Source organism: Anabrus simplex, chromosome 1 (genome assembly GCF_040414725.1).
Source record: "Anabrus simplex isolate iqAnaSimp1 chromosome 1, ASM4041472v1, whole genome shotgun sequence".
Lineage (NCBI taxonomy): Eukaryota > Metazoa > Arthropoda > Insecta > Orthoptera > Tettigoniidae > Anabrus > Anabrus simplex.
The window spans coordinates 1,548,782,680-1,548,804,179 of NC_090265.1; the positions used below are offsets into that span (position 1 = coordinate 1,548,782,680).

At 37.9% G+C, this 21,500-nt stretch overlaps 1 protein-coding gene across 5 annotated transcripts in view; it reads right to left on the minus strand.

Moving 5' to 3' along the window:
• Positions 1-3,254: 3,254 nt before the first annotated feature.
• The window catches only part of Gapvd1 (GTPase activating protein and VPS9 domains 1), a 674,762-nt gene continuing 656,516 nt past the window's right edge, over positions 3,255-21,500 (minus strand). For all 5 annotated transcript variants that reach the window (XM_067138086.2, XM_067138089.2, XM_067138085.2 and 2 more), the window contains one exon: positions 3,255-5,657. The gene's annotated coding sequence lies outside the window, so the exon portion shown is untranslated. The remainder of the gene's footprint in view (positions 5,658-21,500) is intronic.

Genomic DNA, 21,500 nt, shown 5'->3' on the forward strand with positions numbered 1-21,500 from the left:
TTACAGGCTGAAGATGCCCAAAATAATGGGTGAAACATGTACCTGACCAAATGAGTCTACATAAAATCATGTAGATAATAACCACATTAAACGTGGAAAGTATTGAATAGGTGGTTTTTTATTTAATTATCCTTGATATCTATGCCTAACGTCATCTTCAATACGGAACAATAATGAGAGTTGTTACTTGCTCTTCCCAATGAAAGAAATCACATGATTCCTGGAAAGGCAAGGTATTGTCAGCGACATTTTTGTCAAAATTGAGGTTACGATGTATATACATCAACTGGACTCCACTGCACATGCTGGCAAAGTATCGTAAGCGTCAAATGAATTTAAAGGGTAGAAACAACTTTAAAAAAAAGAAATGATGAAATGATCGTAACCACCATCATTAATATACAGAACACCAGGTTATCGTAAGCACCAGTCATTACATCTTAAGCACCCGATATGGAATATTGTAATTTACATAGATTATCGTAAGCGACACGTTTTAATTCTGGAAGGAACATGAGATGCGGCAGTTTCTTTGTTCGTGACTGTTGTCTGTCATTGCTGTAGTACACGTTTTGTAACTGCCTCAAATCAATTTGACACTTGAAACATAAGGCAAAGCCTGCTGGCGGGAAGGGAAGAGAAGGGGCTGCTTCTTGTAACAGTCTTGACTGAGCAAGTACGGTCAGTAGCTAAACAAATTGGTTAACTTTCAGTACATATTCCTACCATTCATGCACGAAGTGAATGATCCCACCGAAAATTCTAAACTGAAGTTTGCGGCAACAAGAGGACAAATGCGAGAGATTGTTCAGTGTTCATAGTTTCATGAATAAGGAAGCTGAGGACAGAAGGAATAAAATGCAAGAACAGCACAGAAAGGAGTTGTTGAAAGTACAACAAAAATAGCAGATGCAACGAAAGTGTTGTAGAGGATGGTCAAGAGAATTTTAACCGAGCAAGTTGGCCATGCGGTAATAGTCACGCAGCTGTGAGCTTGCATTCGAGAGGTAGTGGGTTCGAATCCCACCACTGGTTTTCTGTGATTTCCCATTTTTATACTGGGCAAATGCTGGGGCTGTACCTTAATTAGGGCTACAACCACTACCCCCCTGATCCTAGCCCTTCCCATCTATCCGTTCCCAAAATCCTTCAATGTGTTGCGGTGATGAGAGAGAAAGAGAGAGAGAAAACGAGACACACACACACACTCTCCATCAATATCTACATTACAACCTGCGTTAGGAGAGAGGATTGCTTTCCAAGGAGGGTGTATCAGTTTAAGAAGTATTGTAAAAGAGTTAGGCTTCAACTGAAAGAAGATTAGAAATAATAGAAGGGTTTTAATCAAGGTCATCCATGTGGCGTCAACTCGAAAGACCTGCACCAGGCCTCTCTGGAGGCCACACACCATAACATGCCAGCAGTTATCTTGCGAATAAATCTGTGAGTGAGTTGCTGTGGAAACTGAGTGTACTTCTGATGACTGATGGATGATATCCAACAAGGAGATTAGCTGGAGAGGACAAAATGCCACATCAACAACATAACCAAACCAAATGAGAGAGATGATTTACAATCAAATTATTCCAGTGTCGGAAAACAAGTATCAAGATCTGGCTAGACTTTGCACTAAAAAAATGATACCAGCAATGTTCCTCAACGAGTATCTAAACCTTACTTACGAGTCCAAACACAGTGACCTACCCTCCAAAATATCGTAAGCACTACAAAAACTATTGTAAGAGGACCACTTTGTTAAACAATGCACTCGACAACGACCGGCAAACAATCGTAAGCGACATTCATAACTTTAAAATAAGTACCTTTCGCTATGATTGAATAAATACGTAACCTAATATGACAATAAGGTGAAAAATTCATTTCTGGAGTAGAATAAAAACAGAAACTGCCTAAACTGCAAGTATTTGACTCGCTAATTGTTTTTATCAACTCCTGTAAAATTCATATTTTGTCGTTTACGATACTTTGCCTTTCCAGGGAGGATATTAGTGAAATTCTTATATGCTGAGATTTGGGAAATTAAGACTGCTAACGGCGATAATGTATTACTTCTTATGGTTTCGGGCTGTATAACTACATTCCTAAGGTATCACACAAGTAACCAGAAATAAACAACAGCCCATGCTATTTACAACCCCCTTACTTTTCCCAGTATTCTCTCCAACGCAAATGATATTCCTAACAGCAGTCTACAAAGTCCTTGTCTCCTTTGTACTGTTTTGAATTCCGAGTTCAGTATATGAGTGATGTTGCCAAAAAAGGAAAGTACATTTTGCGAGTTAACTGATCATATGAAGAATAGGGATTCAAGAAGTAAAAATTTATCATTTGAGAACAGTATACCAGAAACAACAAGTAAAGGGAAAATGAATAAAGAAGATAAACTAAAAAGCACTTTTATCTCTCTCCCTTGAGAGAGAGAGAGACAGAGAGTGTGTGTGTGTGTGTGTGTGTGTGTGTGTGTGCACACGAGAAAGACAGAGCAAGAGAGAATAATATAATATGTACATAAATAATGAACCACAACAGATTTATTTTCTTTTTTTGGAACAACAAGAAGTAAATCAAGTTAACATGATGTTTTTACCCATATAGGCGTACTAAATATGTCCGCATCCACTCTGCTTCTGCACTTCCTTCATCCGCATCCGCGAATGATTATCCACATCAGCAAAATGATTATCTGCGGATATTGTAAATATTTAACTACAGTATATTACACCCAAGATTTTGAAATGGATAGATCTGTTAACATAATATAATAGAACTGATACCTGGCACCAGAGCCACTACAGTCACAGGCTCATGAGGGACTTCCTCTTGCGAAAACTACCGACGTATTGACCTTTGTTCCTTACTTCCATTAACTGAACACAGGAGCCAGCTAGGCTTAGGTTAGATTTTCGGCTTTATAGTCTCGAGGCTCTTTATATATATCACTATTCTCCCATGCCAGTGTCAAGGGTTGCCTAACCACAAGCAAAAATAAGAGTACACCTGAGTGAAAATAAATAAACGTCATTATTTAGAAATTATCAGCAAAATTATCCACACTGCCATACGGTTTGTATCCGCCAAGACACTAACTTGCGGATATACGCATCTGTGCAGGGTTCTATGGATGGGAAGTAACATTTTCAATAATAATAATAATAATAATAATAATAATAATAATAATAATAATAATAATAATAATAATAATAATAATAATAATAATAATAATAATAATAATAATAATAATAATAATAATAATAATAATGTTGATAGAAATTGAATCAATGTGAAAGAAGCAGCTCCATGTGTTAGTTAACTTAAATATACACTAAGCACTGTTCTAAATTGACAAAGCAAATAAAATCATATTCCTCTACTCCATCACAAGTACCGGTATAAAAAAATACAAGCAGAAGATTGTGCATTAACCTGCTAAAAGATAAATTACTTACTGGCAACTTTAAAAGAAACAGCAGGTAGGTCAATAGTATGTTGAATGTTTAACGTGTATCTAAGGTATTTGTCATATCAATTGTTTGGTGATATAGTCTAAATCATGTAGATTTCATCATAAAGCAAAATTAGACCTAATTTTGCCTTATTCACATTTATTATGATCATAAGTACTGTTAAAATAATACAAATGTTGTTCTGGAAATACTGGCTGCACTGAAAGATCGGAAAGATGGAGCGTGCTATTAATGACATATGCCAGCACTCCACTAGAAATAAATGGGTCACTACTCTTGTATGAAACATAAAGCTCAATGTATTTAATACAAAAGACCTTGTAATGAACTTGTACTGATGCATCACTTGTAACAATGTTTTTCAGCATCCTGAGATGATTACTAAAAAAATGTGTTAATAAGATGCAAATGAATACACAAATTTAAATTGGTTAATATACCAGCTTCAATAAAAAATAATGAATAGCATTCTAGACATACTTTTCTTTGGTGGGATATCTATAAAAGGAAAACAACTACTGGCATTTCCAAGGGAAAGATAGAGCTGCTTCATCTTCCTCAACCATATATTTCACTTCAGTTTTGGAAACATTTGAATATTTAGAGCTATTATAAATTCTGAAATAAATACAACACACATTTATAGTGCCACAATAAAATTAAGGATGATAATATTCTCACAACAAATTAATGAATCAAAATTAGAATACAAGTACAGTAAAAACTGTCAAGATCTCACAAAAATGATTTCCTTCCCCCACCCCAACCCACAAAGACAGGCAGTACACACTAATCATGTTGTAAACTTGGCATTCATTTAAAAAAGTGACTGATCTTAATTATATTAAGAACATTTTAAAATGTACATTGCACATGACTTTTATTCAGCACAGATTAATTTGATGGCACTGTAAAAAGAAATAATGTCATATAAACAAAACCTCTCCCATATTATATATATGTGTACAAAGAAATTACGTGTGACATTAAAATACACTCTTCATACGAAAGGCACAACATAAAATATTAGGGCGATCAGAATCTTTTGTAGTAAAACAATTCAACAAACATTTCTACAGCCATATAAAATTATTGCTTCAGTAAGCCATTCTTAATAGTACTAACAAACAGTAAAGAATGCAAAGTGATATATAGTAAATAATAACCAACAAGCATTCTTCGGGCAGTAGAACACAGCGACTTGTACAAGTATGACAGCAACTGAATATTTAATTTCTAATACTGATAATTGATAGTGAACGGGAATTTCAACATATTCTTCATACGACGAAGTCAATTCTCAGGGTGCTTAAAGATTATATATAAAACTTATCAATGAGTATGTACACAAACTACAACAAAAATATCAACATTTCCAGGCTGTCTAACAAAATCATAACAACATAGCATTTTAGAGATGTAATTCACATTTCAAGACAGCTGATTTCTAGTGCTTTATAATTTCCAGGAGATTTTGTCAAATAAAATACCACTGTAATACCATTTCTTTACAGGAAAATGTTCCAAAAAGGCAACAATGACTTTGTGGAATCCCTGCATTATTTCCACAAATTACTTTCAATTATAGCAGTAAACTGTTTATTCATTGTTACAAGAGTATCAACGCAGTAACAGCAGCTAAAATAGCATAATTCATTTTTGCCAAGGCAAATCAAGACAAAAATAAAATGTCTTATTCTCTCTCATTTTTCCTCTCCAAAGTTCTCACATTTACCCTTCAGAATATTCAGATTGCAATCAGAGATCAATCAGAGTTGTACACACACACATATGAAAAAAAAAAAAAACTAAATTATTTAACGAATAAACTCTGGAAAAGGATACCAAACTAGCAAATTCAGATAAGGAAATAGGACTAAAAGAATGCCACAACAGTTATTTTCAGTAATATCCAAGGTTTGAGTATTCCATCATATTTTGGTCAAGTCTCCACAGTTCTTATCTGGTAACTGGACACCCCAATACTATCCTCCTCTCCAGTTTTACTCAGATGAATGGCTATTTAATATCCAACACAGAGAACTAATGTATACATTGTGAATGATTTAAAGCTGTCACTCGAAGTCTGTAAAGTTCCATGGATATCTTCATTGAAGATTTTTTAGCCTTCATTAAGGTTGGCTCGTACAAGAACAGTGATGCCATCATAGCCTTGAAAAAAGAAAGAATAGTTAATTTTAGGAGAGAAAATTAACTGCTAAAAATCTTCCACTAGAGTTTGCTGTGTAATTCCAAAAAAATATTTTTTTATGACACAAGTCTTCAACTTTCGAAGGTATGTACTAGGTTTTATAGATTACTACTTAGCTGAGGAGAAGATGGATAAATATGATAAGAAAATTTGTCAAAATGAAGACTAGTAGATAACCCAAGACTGCTCAGACACTTCTTAAGAAACAAATTTCACATTATTACTAAGAACCATTAATACTCTTAAAATAATATTGTACAACAAATATAAAAGTCATTAAGATTGGCTCGTACAAGAATAGTGATGCTATCACAGCCTTGAAAAAAATCTTCCACTAGAGTTTACTGTCTTATTCCAAATAATTATTTTTTGACTTGAGTCTCCAACCTTCAAAGGTATGTACTATAGTTTATAGATTACTACTGAGCTGAGGAGAAGATGGATAAACTTGGCAACATGGAAATTTGTCAAAATTAAGACTAGTAGATAACTCAAGACTGCCCAGTACTTCTTAAAAAAAAAAAAAAAAGACACATTTCACATTAATACTATGAAGCATGAATAAAAAGCTAATACTCTACAATAATATTGTGCAAGAAATATAGTTCAACACTCAAGAAATATTTCATCAATGCTCAAACAAAATATAAATGGCAGTTTCCAGGCGCACACATGATTTTAGCCAATTTTTTTTTTTTTTACATGATCCTAGTACACATTGTACCCCTTCTTTATCAGCCCCCTGGATTAGCAGAACAATTAAGAACTGATAAACAAATCCAAAAATGCCCAAAGATATATTTTTAAGATAAAACTTTCAAATGACAATGACCCATTCTGATCTTACACATTAAGGTAAAACGCATAATTAGAAATGGTTGTGTGAAGAAAAAAAAAAAAAAACACATGCAATCTCCTTTGCTTTCAAGGTTGAGGATTAGGGCAGATCTGGGATTGAGGCAACAACTGCCACAAAGGGGTTATTTTCAGTCTTCATCTATGGTAACTAGAACACTGAAAAAACAATGTAAGGGAATAGTGCTAGAGCAACAAGCCATAACTTGGATAACAGGCACCACTGTCTAAGTTACTACACTCTCGGTAGCAACAGCTCATGTATTTTACAACCATATTTTGGAGAATCGGCTGGATAGAACAATAACAAGTGCAATGAATTTTTCAGGAAACTATAATTTTCTACTCATTTACAATCTATGCACCACTGCATACAAAATTCCATATTTTACATTATATATTATTGGGAAAGACATCCAGTCATAAAAACTCGCTATGAAGATACATCTCACTTCATACCCGACCCCATAGAGAAGCGAGATGGATGGTCATACATACACTATATTTTATTGAAATGGATGAGGATGTAAAGGATGTTTAAGCATTTGGTTATGGATATTATATTGTCCAGAAATGCATCCCTACAATGTTTAAGCATTTGGTTATGGATATTATATTGTCCAGAAATGCATCCCTACAAAGTGAAGTGAACTTTATACAGTCGAACTTCCGTAAGTCAAATTTTCGGTATCTCAATGTAATTTTAATTTCTTTGCGGTATTGGACCTATTTTATATGTTTTTATACTTCAAAATTCTATTACTCTACCATTTTGATAACCCAAGGAATAATTCATTTCCCAGATGTAAAATGAAGGGTCGGGGGAAAAAACCAGGTAAGTCACTTTTTCATCGAAATTGAGATATTGTTACAGTCCGCTTCAGAGTGATCATGGGCATATATTGAGTGGTCAGAAATGGAAAAAAGCAGGCGAGTCAGGAGAAATTAGCACTCAAAAGTTTTGCTGTTAGGGGAAAGAACTAGGGAAGTCAAGCACAAAAGTTGCTTTTTCTCAAGTTGCACAAATATTGACTCTCCTGCTTTTTTCCCCTCACCCTTCAAATATTTATCTTGATCTTGAAGTTGCAGTGAAAATACTGTAACGAGTTGGTGGGGTAGTAGGATCAATTACCACTGGACTGGTAGCTTCTATACTAAGATTTATTAACTACGCAAAAACTACACAGGACTACACATAACTTGTGCTCATACACACACGTACACAGTATGCGTGCTCTCTCCCTCCCTTAGTTTCTCACTTGTTCTCACACTACACAGTTTTACATTCACACACTAGGTAAACAGTTGTGTCACAAAGTCACACGTCACATGTCACACGTTCTCTCCTTCGCCGTCAGTCTGCACTGTAGCACCCTAGTCCGACAATCACGGCACTCCACACACTTCACAGTACTGGCAGTCACCCGCTGACTGAACTCACGGATGAACTGCTACACCCATCCCAGGCAAGTCACTCCTCTCCTATATACCTGCGCCGGCCCTTCCAGAACAGTCCGGATGCTAGATGTGTCCAGGAACCTCGGAGATGGAAGACTCCAGATTAATCGTCGAGTAATTTCCATAGTCCACTGCTGCGCTATCACGGACGAAAGCCAGAGAGGGCCAGCCTAGCACTTAAGTCTTGTTCATGATTGGCGCGGTTGAAGCGTAAGCGGGTGGACCGATACGGTGACGCCCCCAGCGTGTAGCAAGTTGGCATGGCGGACGCTATAACAATTACAATACGGTTGGCTTGAACACTGGAGTTGAGACTTGGGAATTGGAATATGAGCTTTCTGTTCACCTTGCGTACGGTACAGTACCTGGAGAAGTTATTTCTGTCAGTATTGTGTGGTCTGCTACATTGCAGAGCAGCCTGCGGAGATGGGTTGGAGTCAATGTGTGCTTCAGACAATGATAGTAAGAGGGGAAACTCCAGCTAATGATGACATGCTGCACCGAGTAACAGTACTGCATGATCTTGGCAGAAAAGTCTGGCAAGAGGGCACTGTACTGTAGTTCCTGACCTACTATGTAAATCAGTAATCCAAACACCATGGAGAAGAAACATGAACTGAAATGTTTAAGTCCAAGTGAAAAATTAAAATTGATTCATGAAGTGGAAAAGAGTGTAAGAAAGAAAGATACTGCAGAAGAATTCGGCATTCCAGCTAATACGCTGTCAATGATTATGAAAAATAAAGACAAGATTTCTAGTCCTATGCAGGAGCCATGTTTTTCATCAGAAAGGGAACGTTTTAAGAACACAAGTTACCCTCTGCTTAAGGAAGCTATGTTTGACTCTTAAGAGTGCCGAAGAGCGTGACTGCGCTCCTCCAGACTCCCGCTAAAATTGCCGCGAGCGCGATTGTGCTCTACTCGCTGGTGCCTTAATAAGCACTAATTACTGAGTACAGTTTCGTTGATGGGTGGAAAAACTGGTTGTTGTAGGATAATAAAGGAACAGAATTTTCATTATTGCATGCAGATTGTCACTACGTTTGCTGGCTCGGGTTTTATGGGTGCTTGAACTTGGTGTATGTTTTATGAAGTGTCACTGAGTAGCTAGTGAGAATGGCTGCAAGGCATGACGCTGATGGTGATGTGTTCATGAACGATGACGAGTTAGAGGAGTATTTGAACACTTCACCCTTTAATGGGAGTGATTTTGAGAATAATGACTCTGACAGTGACAGTAGTGAGGTTATGGAGGGAACCGCGCAAGTAATTGCTGCGAATATATCTGACAGCTTGGAGGATTCCGAACTTAGTAATGGAGAAAATGATGGTCTTGAGAATGAGGATAATGATGATGACGATGATAGCAGTAATGCTCCCTAAAGATCTGCGTTTTGGGAGGTTTTTGTAGGAAGTGATACTCGTTTATCACCCTGCACCTGTCTACTTGGAAAATCCAGGTCCAAAACACATCCCGCCTTGCAACGCAAAACCTATTTCGTATTTTTATCTTTTCTTTACTCAGGTTCTGTGGCAGCTAATGGTGACAGAAAATAATAGATATGCTACTCAATTCTCGAGGTCAGCACAACAATTGAAGCCGAATTCCCGCATAAAGCAGTGGTGGCCAGTTACTCTAAAGGAAATGAAAGGTTTTATCGCTGTATTGTTAGAGATGGGAATTACATGCAGACCGACAATATCATCGTACTGAAATACTGATTCTTGAGTCATCCCACGGTTTTCAAAGATGTTCTCAAGGAACAGATTCCAGCCAATACTGAAATTGTGAATAATGATTCATTGTTTTCACCAGGCCATGAGAAATATGACCCATGTGCTCACTTCAGTCTTCTTGTGGATCACACCAACAATATGTTCAGGCACCATTACACTCCCCGCCAACACCTTAGCATAGGCGTCACTTGTTGGAACAAAATGTCATTCCTCTTTGTTGCAGTATCTTAGAAACAAAAAACATCACACATGGGGGATAAAATTCTGGATGCTGTGAGACTCAATTATCACATTATTGTTTCTGTTTCTTCTGATACTGCAGAGCAAAGAACAATGTAGATAGGAAAACTATACAGAAACATGGACTAGCATTTCTTACTGTGGCTAAATTATTGGCGATAAGCAACTACCTAATAAAGGGCTATCATGTGGTAACGGACAATTTCTTTACTATGATTAGTCTGGCCCAGCATTTGTTTTCTAAGGGCACATACTTCACAGGTACTTTCCAGCGAAACAGGAAGGATATCCCTTCAGAACTGAAAGGTAAATACGCTATTGGTGAGGCTAGGTACTTTACAAAGGACGAGGTCCTGCTAGCTGGCTACAGGGAGAAAAAATCTAAAAAACATCCAGTTTTGCTCTTGTCTACGCATTCCATTGCCAAAAGCGAAACTACCAACAAACCAAGAAAGAACAGACCTCCTAAGGAGGTAATGAAAGCAACAATTATACACCAGTACAACAAATTTATAGGGAACGTTGATGGTTTGGATATGATGCTATACACTTGCCTAGATGAGCGCCGGACTCTCAAGTTTCTGAAGAAGATTGTCTTTTTAATTTTCGCGAGAATGGTGCTCAATGCATATATTATCTATAAGGGAAACTCCTCTACCAAAAAATTTACAAGGTTAAAATTTACATCTTCCATTATTCTTGAACTTGAAAATGAGTGGATGTCAGAAAAGAATCTCTTATCTCCAGCACAACATCTGACATATCCAAGTCCTCTAGAAGCACTACTAGAAAAACTTCTGGGACGTAACCTAAAACGATATGCCATGTATAGCAAGAAAGATGGTGGACCAGTAAAGAGATCCCATTTACAGTGCGTAAAGTGCAAACGGGGGCTCCACCCATTATGCTTGGAGGTCCACAGGTGTTAAAAGTGGTTAGCGACTGAAAAAGTGTAAATATGTACATGATTTTCCTGTAGATAGTGTTCAAATAATTTCAGTAAATACCAGGAAGAATGTCCCGGGTTTCTTTTACATCTGACGACAAGAAAGTACACATCATAAGACATCTTCACACATCTTTCTTAGGCGAGTACTTACGTATTTCAGGTAACTTTTGTAAGTTTGAACTTGAAAAATATAATCGGCTCCATGCTAATTTCCCAGGAAAAAACATTTTCTTCCCCAAATGTGACCTTAGTTGGTATTATTTGCTATCAATATCAATACAGACAGAGCCTCCGTGGCTCAGACGGCAGCGTGTCGGCCTCTCACCGCTGGATACCATGGTTCAAATCCCGGTTACTCCATGTGAGATTTGTGCTGGACAAAGCGGAGGCGGGACAGTTTTTTCTCCGGGTACTCCGGTTTTCCCTGTCATCTTTCATTCCAGCAACACTCTCCATTCTCATTTCATAGAATCTATCAGTCATTAATATATCACTTTGGGAGTGGCGACCCCATCGTACTAACAGCCTATATATGCTTCATTCATTACATCCCTGACCTGGTCAATGATTGGAAAACAGGTTGTAGGTTTTCATTTTCATTTTCATCAATACAGACAAACTTTCTGAGCAATTTGGGACAATAATCAATTATCTGGATTTAGAATTAGGAGAATTATGGTTCATCTTGTTCAGCCTTGCAATTTGGTCGCAAAGCGGGTGGCATTCTTAGCATACCCACTGTAAATAGGCGTGGCACTAAGAGGGTTAAGTGTGTGAAGTTTATGAGAGAAAAAGAACGTTCAAATTCAATGCTCCATACTTCATGAAAAAATCATATAAATTTGCTGAGGAGTTAGGCATTGAATCATTCCAGGCTAGTAGAGAATGGCTAGATACATTTAAGTATCCCAACAGAATCATGCAGAAAGTGATGTCGAGTGAAAGTGCTAGTGTATCCGAGGCTGACAGTGAAGACTATCGATGAGACGTTCTACCAGTTCTTCTGGCACATTATGACCCTCGTGATGTTTCAATGCCAATGAAACTGGTCTATTTTTCAATTGTTTGCCAGAAAAGACCCTGGCATTTAAATGCAAAAAAAGTCACGGTGGAAAAAGATGCAAAGAAAGAATGACAGTAATGGCTGTGGCAAATATGACTGGTACTGAAAAGTTAAAGCTCTTGGTAATCAGTTAATCTGTGAAACCAAGGTGTTTTACAGGAGTAAAATCATTACCTGTGGACTATCAAAACAACAACAACAACAACAGAAAAAAAGCATGAATGACAAGTGAAATTTAGGAATTCTGTTTAAGTAAATTTGATAATTATTTATTAGAAAACTGAAAATACTTCTGTTTTTGATAATTTTCATTCTCACCCTAGGTCACAGGAAACTTGCAAGCTATCCATGTGCTTTTTACCACCTAACATGATGTCCAAATTGTAGCATCTGAACCAAGGTGTTACACAAATCTTGAAAAAGCATTACAGAATGGTAATTGAGAATCCTGAGACAGGAAGACAATTCAATAATATCAATCTTCTGGAAGCTGTTGTGATTTTGCAGAAGTTGTGGGATGATGTAACAGAAAAAAGCAATTGTGGACTACTTCTGCAAGGGTTTTTTTTTTAAATGAATTTGAGCTTGAAGAACAAGGAGATCTGGATGAATCTGCATCTAAAGATGGTCTGATTATCAAAACGTTCTTTCTTGTGAAAATGTTTTAACAACTGAGGCAGGAAAATCTTGGAAGCAGTGACAGCAAAACAAGATGGTTTGAAGGAAGAGGACGTGGTCATCACAAAAAATGAAATGTCAATATTGAAAGAAGTGCTAACTGGAGATCAGGCTCTAGATATTCTGGCTACTTTTTGTTGTTACATAGAGGGACAACCTTCAGTTCAAGAGGGTGCTTTTCAAGCTGTTAACCTGTTAAAAAATTTCATGGATTACTGGGTGCTGCAAAAAAGGAGGAAAAAGAAACTGACGGACTTCTTTTCGAAGATATGAATTTGTAAATACTGTAAAATGAAAATGTACTAGCACTATAACTCTGTAGTAGTTCAATACAATAGAAACAATACAGAAAAAATCGATTGAAACTTACACGGTATTAATATGGTCGTATCACTAGAAACAATAACAGGAAGCAGCAACAGTTGACTATTTGTATGTTTAAAATACTGTAATGGTAACCCTCCTTGTCTGGTTATTTTTTTTAATCTTGAATTTTTGATTTCTCAAAGTATTTTCTATATCCAAAGGCTTTTCGAGATATCAAAGTTCGACTGTAGTTTTCATTTAGAAGAATATGAAGCAGTAGTGGCAAAAGACAGATAGTCAACCCTCTGCTGATCACCTCACAGTTAGCAATATAGGAGGGACTATGAGAATGTGCTGGGACCAGAAGGTTGGGGAAAGAGGAATGACGAAGGAGAGAAATTGCTGGAGTTTTGCAAGAGGAATGGGTTGATGGTAGGAAACTCATGGTTTACGAAGGAGAGCCACAAGATAATATCGTACAGCAGCGATTGATCACTGAAATCAGTTGTGGATTATATGCTTTTTTACTCTGAGATGAACATCACAGATGTGAAGGTAATACCATCAGTGGCCTTAGAAGTGACCACCGGAATATTACATACATACATACATACATACCTACATACATACATAATCATTATAGTCTGTTATGCCTTTCAGCGTTCAGTGTGCAAGCCTATGTGAATTTACCAAACATCGCCACAATCCTCTATTTGCAACTAGTACCGTGGCCCCATTTAGTTCTATACCTCTTATCTTTAAATAGTTAGAAACTGAGTCTAGCCATCATCATCTTGGTCTTCCTCTACCTCTCTTACCCTCCATAACAGAGTCCATTATTCTCCTAGATAACCTATCCTCCTCCATTCGCCTCATATGACCCCATCATCGAAGTCAATGTGTACAGCTTTATCCATCGAGTTCATTCCTAATTTAGCCTTTGCTTCCTCATTCTGACCACCCTCCTGTCATTGTTCCCACCTGTATGTACCAGCAATCATTCTCGCTACTTTCATGTCTGCTACTTCTAACCTATAAGATATCTTGAGTCGACCCAGTTTTCGCTCCCGTAAAGCAATAAAGAAAAGTAGGTCTGAAAACAGACCAATGTAAAGATAGTTTCGTCTGGGAGCTGACTTCCTTCTTACAGAAAATACTGTTGATCGCAACTGCGAGCTTGCTGCATTAGCTTTACTACACCTTGATTTAATCTCACTTACTATATTACCATCCTGGGCGAACACACAACCTAAATACTTAAAATTATCTACCTGTTCCAGCTTTGTATTAACAATCTGACATTCAATTCTGTTGAATTTCTCACCTGCTGACATCAATTTAGTCTTCGAAAGGCTAATTTTCATACCATACTCATTGCACCTATTTTTAGTTCCAAGATATTAGACTGCAGGCTTTCGGCATAATCTGCCATTAAGACCAAGTCGTCAGCATAGGCCAGATTGCTTAGCACATTTCCACCTAACTGAATCCCTCCCTGCCACTGTGGGTACCTTTCAGCAGATGATCCATCTAAACTATGAACAACAAAGGTGAAAGATTACAGCCTTGTCTAACCCCTGTAAGTACCCTGAACCAATAACTCATTCTACCATCAATTCTCACTGCAGCCCAATTGTCAACATAAATGCCTTTGATTGATTTTAATAATCTACTCTTAATTCCATAGTCCCCCAGTATGGCAAACATCTTTTCCCCCGGTACCCTGTGATCACAGAAACAAACACAACTGTCTATTCCTCTCATAACAATTTTGAATTACCTGGTGCATACTGAAAATTTGATACTGACAGCCCCTGAAACCACACTGGTTTTCATCCAAATTCCTCTCAGCCGCTGATCGCACCCTCCCTTCCAAGATGCCAGTGAATACTTTGCCTGGTATACTAATCAATGAGATACCTCCATAGTTGTTGCAATCCTTCCTCTTCCCTTGCTTATAGATAGGTGCAATTACTGCTTTTGTACAATCTGAAGGTACCTTACCAACACTCCATGCTAATTTTACTACTCTATGAAGCAATTTCATCCCTGCCCTTCCAGTATGCCTCACCATTTCAGATCTGATTTCATCTATTCCTGCTGCTTTATTACAATGGAGTTTATTTACCATCCTTTCCACTTCCTTGAGCATAATTTCACAAACATAATTTACCTCCTCCCCATGAGCTTGGTTATTCGCGACACCACCAGGACGATTTCCTTTTATGTTGAGAACATTTTCTCAAAATATTCCCTCCACCTCTCCAGTGATTCCCTGGGAACCATTATGAGTTCACCTGAATTACCCAAACCACTGTTCATTTCCTTTTCCCTCCCTTCCTTACTCTGCAGAAAGGTTTCCCAGCTGCTTGACATAGCCTTTCCAGGTTATTACCAAAATTTTCTCACGGCTTATTTTTGGATTCAACAACGATTTGTTTCGCTCTGTTTCTTTCATCTACGTACCATTCCCTGTCAGCCTCGGCCCTTGTTTGGAGCCATTTCTGATACGCCTCCTTTTTACATTTACAAGCTGCTCCGACTTCATCATTCCACCAAGATGTTAAATTTTTCCCATCTTTACACACAGTTGTTCCTAGGCAATTCCTTACTGTTTCTACTACAGCATCCTCGTATGCCACCCATTCTTTTTCTATTAACCTGAACCTGCTTACTGTCAACTGTTCAAAACTTCTCACGAATCATATCCATGTACTTCTGTCTAATTTCGTCCTGGAGATTTTCTACCCTTATTCGTTTGCAGACAGATTTCACTTTTTCTATCCTAGGCCTAGAGAGATACTTAGTTCACTACAGATCAGATAGTGGTCTGCATCATTGAAAAATCCCCCAAAAACCTATACATTCCTAACAGACTTCCAAATTCGAAGTCAGTTAAGATACGGTCTATTATGGATCTGGTACCCCCTAGCGTCCCATGTGTATAGCCTTATGCTTGAAGAATGTATTCATAACTGCTAAACCTATACTAGGACAGAAGTCCAGTAAATGTTTCCCATTCCCATTAGCTTCCATATCTTTCCCACATTTACCAATCACCCTTTCATATCCTTCAGTTCTATTTCCAACTCTCGCACTGAAATCCCCCATTAGCACTATCCTATCCTTGCTGTTGACCTTGACTATGATGCCACTCAATGCTTCATAAAACTTGTCAACTTCAATACACTGAAAAAAAAAAAAAAAAAAGCCCAGGAAAGGAAAATAAAAGTATGGAAACTGAAAGAGAAGGAAACCGAGGAAGAGTCTCAAGAACTAATAAGGAAGAAATTACCAACAAACAAACCAAGGACAGGAGAGGAGGAACAGGAAAGATTCCAAAGTACACTGGTAAAAGCTGTAGAAACAACATGTGGAAGGACCTGCGAAGGGAAGAAATGGAAGGAGAGTCCATGGTGGAATGACAGAGTGAAAGAAGCAGTATGGAAGAAAAACAAGACCTTTCCGGTGTGGTTCCAACAAAGGACACCAGAGACAAGAGAAAGCTATGAACAAATGGATGGAAGCTAAAAGGGTGGTTACAGAGGAGAGGAAGAAGTGGATGGAGAAATGGACACAGATGATGGAGGAAGATAGCAAAGGCAATCAGAAAGTATTGTATGGAATGGTGAGAAATAAAAGGAAGAGTAGGCAGAGTGATGTGGACAGAATAGAGGATAAAAAGTTGGAACCGAAAGAACTGGATTAAGAAATGGTGTAAAGCAAGGAAATGTCCCCTCACCTCTACTATTTATAGTGGTGATGGATTATATAATACAGAAGGTAGCACAGTCCACTGGGGAGAGAAGAATGAAAACAGTGTTTGCAGATGATCTACTAATATAGGGAAACAGTGAGAGTCAAGTGCAGGAACAGCTAAATGTATGGGAGGAAGTTGTATCATCTTATGGAATGAAGTTCTCAGTACAGAAGAGTGAAGTGCTGGTAATGACACGAAACAAGAACTCAGCATATAATGGCATGGTATTAGGAGGGGAGCAGTTGAAAAGAGCTGAACGCTTTGAATACCTGGGAAGTGTAATTGAAGAAAATGGACGAAACAGGATAAAAATCAATGAAAGTGGAAGGTGTGCAAATGGATACTTTAAGAGTGTGGGAGGACTGATATGCAACAGGGAGGTACCACAGAGATGTAACTGAATTATCTACAAAACTTATTTTGTGTCAATTTTGACATACAGTATAGATCAGAAACGTGGGTGATGAAGGAGAAGGATAAAAAGCAGAATACAAGCAGTGGAAATGAAGTTTCAGAGGTGTCAAGGAGGTTTAACAAGAATGGACGAAGTAAGAAATGAGTTCAGAAAATAGTAAATGAGATACCCCTACAGGAAAAGATAGAAAAATCAGTCTTGCAGTAGTATGGACACGTTAACCCATTAAGTGGGGAGCTTGGTACACACCGGCTCACTCCCAGATGGGGAGCAGTTTCCCTGATTGAAGAAAATATTGAATTAAGTGATTAAAAACAATCTTGGACTAAAATGAACTACTGAAGGGCCCTAAGAGAAATATTTACTTGAATATAATGTATTTAATTGTTGAAAAATCCTATTAGACACACACGGACTACAGGTAATACTGTATTTGCAGTATTTACAGTCTTCGCAGTATCTCTTTTACAACTGTTCATTATGATACACACAGAAACAGATCATGTTATATAAACTGTCTCAGCTTCGCATAATTTGTACGATTCCATTCTGAACCGCAATTGTTTTCTTCGTATGTATGGATGGTTCTCATCAATTGACACTTTGTCATCAGGGGTATAAGGTTCTGAAAATTTTGCCAACAGATGGTCAAATACTGGATTTATCTTGCACATTTTGGGAAGAGCAGTGGAGGGAAATCTAATGATAATAATAATGTTATTGGCTTTACATCCCACTAACTACTTTTACGGTTTTCAGAGATGCTGAGGTGCCGAAATTTAGTCCTGCAGGAATTCTTTTGCATGCCAGTAAATCTACTGACAAGAGGCTAACTTATTTGAGTACCTTCAAATACCACCTGTCTGATTCGGAATTGAACCTACAAAGTTGGGGTCAGAAGGCCGGCCAGCACCTCAACCGCCTGGGCCACTCAGCCCGGCGAGAAAAAATCTCTTCTGTATCATCAGCTCACAGACAATAGGTGTAGTGAACAATTTATTGCTAGAAATATAGTGTCCTAATTTAGGTTTCTGTTCAATCCCCTTCGGCAACAGTATGGCCATAAGAAGTTTTGTTTCGTCTTAATTTTTTCAGACCCGGTCTTGATCTCGACTCCTTCATTTCATCTTACTAAGCTGGGTTTTATGTGCGGTTTCCTGCTGGGCATCATTTGTCTGTTCAGCTATGTTCTGGCACATCTCGTCATAAAAAATAATTATAATATTTCACTCGGTTTTGTTTTCCCTAAAACTCTCCCTGTACATCATGATGGCATTTTGGATCAATACGGGAATATCTTTGTCCATTTTTAGTATAAGTTGATGAAGAAGTAGCACTGGTTGGATTGTAGTCAGTATTATCATCACCACTGTTACGATCGCTACCTGAACTGGAATAGAACACGTGTTGTCTCTTTCGCAACTGCTGAGCATTCGCATCAGCTGGGCCCGAACCCTGTACATTCAAGCCTGCAGTACTTATTCCAGGTAAGTTCCTGTCACTTACGAATTCCCCTTTGGCAGAACTTCACTATAATCACTATTCTCCCCACTAAATTATAGCATTTCGTTTATCATGCCGTAAATTATCTTCTTCTAATGGTGGGGGCCGGTAATTCGTTTTAGACATTTCAGCGGAAAATATTTAAGAAAAAGGATTGAAGAGAACCCTGGTCTCTGCAGCTTGGATGGAAGACATTAATCGTGTCTGTATTACAGATGCGTACGATAATAAATGTCGTGGAACTCGTGGTAAACGCACAATCCAGTCGTGAAGGAAGAACTCAAGACTGGGGATAATAAATCAGGTCACAGTTCTAAAATGTCATCAGGGAGGGTCTGTTCAGTATCATAATCTCCAGAAATCCCTTTTACAGAAATATTATTGCATCCAAGGTACAATTATGCGATGAGCTTGAGCTTCAGCGCAAGTCTATTAGGCTTTAAGTCGTTTTGCTCGGACATACGCTGCGTTCTTTATGATGCAACTTGTGGATGACACATTGGTATTGGGAGAATATAGTTGAAAACATTCATATCAGAGGGTAGACTCATCCAGAATGCGTTGCTGAAAAAGAAATAAACCTCTCCAGGCAGGCAACTAAGGAAAAAAAAATGGAATCGGCGGATATATCCACATTACCTGCCGAGCAAGAGACTTGTAGCCGCGGATCTCGCCGTATCGCCCACCAAACGGGTTAAGATAATGGAAGAAGAGAGGATATCAAGAAAGATGTTCGAAATGGAGTTGAAGGGAGGAAGACCTAGAGGAAGACTGAGGGACAGATGGCTGAAAGGTGTGAAGAAGAGCATCGAGGCAAGAGGAGGAAACTGGACGACAGTAAGAGAAGAGAACTGGTGGATGGACAGAAAACAATGGAGAGGCTTACGTTCCAAGTAGACCTAGCCTGTGGTTGGAAACTGCTCCAGATGATGATGACATCCCAACAGTTGAAGGACTGATGACAAACTCCATTAAGGGAGACTTCTGGTATTCACATGTATGTTGAGATTCCGCCCGAGTTGATGGCATAGGACACTTTTACAAAGTGCTGTATTTACTCACATAACGCCCATCAGCGCGTAATTTCCCCCTCAAGACTTTTAGGACATACCGCATTAACAATTAAATTGAAATAAGATATATAGTGGTTCAACCTTTTCAATACAAGTAGAATTATAAATGTAATGTTACATTCCTACTTGATTACAAGCAGTACCGGTTTTGACCACGTTCAGGGTCATCATCAGCCGATCACTTAAAATATTAAAAATGATGCAGATCTTTCACCAGTTGCAGTTCATGAAGCACTATAATACTTTAACAATTAGCACTGCGTGTTGAAAGTTCCCAAAAACCTGAAGAAGTCAAGGATCAATCACATAAATGAAGCTAGAAGAAAGTTCTTGAAGAGCAGCAGGACATACGTGCTGAATAACAAATAGTTCAAGGATCAAGCCCATAAACACTGCTAGGCACGAAATCGTACAATACAGTTTAATATACTTGATGGTAAAAATATATATTAATGTTTATAGAATCTTGTGTGACAGATTCTTGAAGTTTGGAGATGAAGAACAGTTGACATAAAAATCAACTGTGAAAAGAAAAAAGTTAAAAAGTGCAATATTAGAACAAATGAAAAACGCATTTACGCAGCGAGTGATTTCTTGAAGATAAGAGTTCAGGTAGTTCTTGACATGTCCGACCCCGCGGTGTAGCGGGCAACGTGTCCGCCTGTCAACCGACGGCCCCGGGTTCGATTCCTGGCTGGGTCAGGGGGTTTTAGTTGTAATGATTAATATCCCTGGCCTGGGGACTGGGTGTTTGTGACGTCCTTAATCTTCCTTTCGTTACACACAACATTTCACACTACCTCCATTCCAATTACACGCAAGTTCATACAATATGGTGCCAGTAGGGGCAAAAGATCCACATGGGTCGACGCCCCGAACAAACAGCATTAAAAACAAAATTCATGAGGTGGCGTAAAGTATAAATTTCAATATAAATATAATGATCTGAACTGTATAGTACACAGTTCAATGCGGAAAAGAAGAAAGAAAAACAACGATATTAATAAAAGATAAATAGGTGTGGGTCAGAATATAAATAATGATTAAAGCACGTAGAGAGCGGTTGAATTAGATAGGAGATGATTAATAGAGCGGGAAATGGAATGAAGAAAGAAGAAAGGAAAGGATAGGACAGGGAAATAAAGGAGGAGTAGTAGTAGTTTAAGGAGGGGCAGGGGGATGGGTTACTGGAGATAGAAAACGTGGGTGGGAACTGTGTAAGGCATGGAAAATCGAATTCGGGTTTGGAAATTTAGCATTTAAAAAAAAGAATATAAGTCGAATATTGGGTTTTTCAGAAATGTTCTTTAAATTAAAATTAGGGTAGAAGTATTGGTCAAGGTGAATAAAACAATTTTCAGTTGTGTTTAGAAGGGGGCCTTTGTTAATAATTTTAAGTATTTCCATGTCGTGTTCAATTTTAGTGAAATTATGTTTAGAGTCTTGTATGTGTTGTCCTATTGCAGAGAATCTGTTATATTTTATAATGTTGACACGTTCGGAGTATCTGATAGTAAAGTTACGTCCAGTCTGTCCAATGTACGAAGAGCTACAGTTGTTACATTCGAATCTGTATACTCCAGATTTAGGAAAAGCATTAGATTTATTTAATGAGTTCTGTAATATATCAAGATTTCTGTTATTGGCTCTAAAAGATATTTTCATGTTGTGTTATTTAAGATTGTTGGTCTTTAGTGAAAGTAAAAGTGGAAAATGCAGTGGCTTTGGTTTTATCTTTTGTTAATGTGGTTTTGGGACGGTGTTTG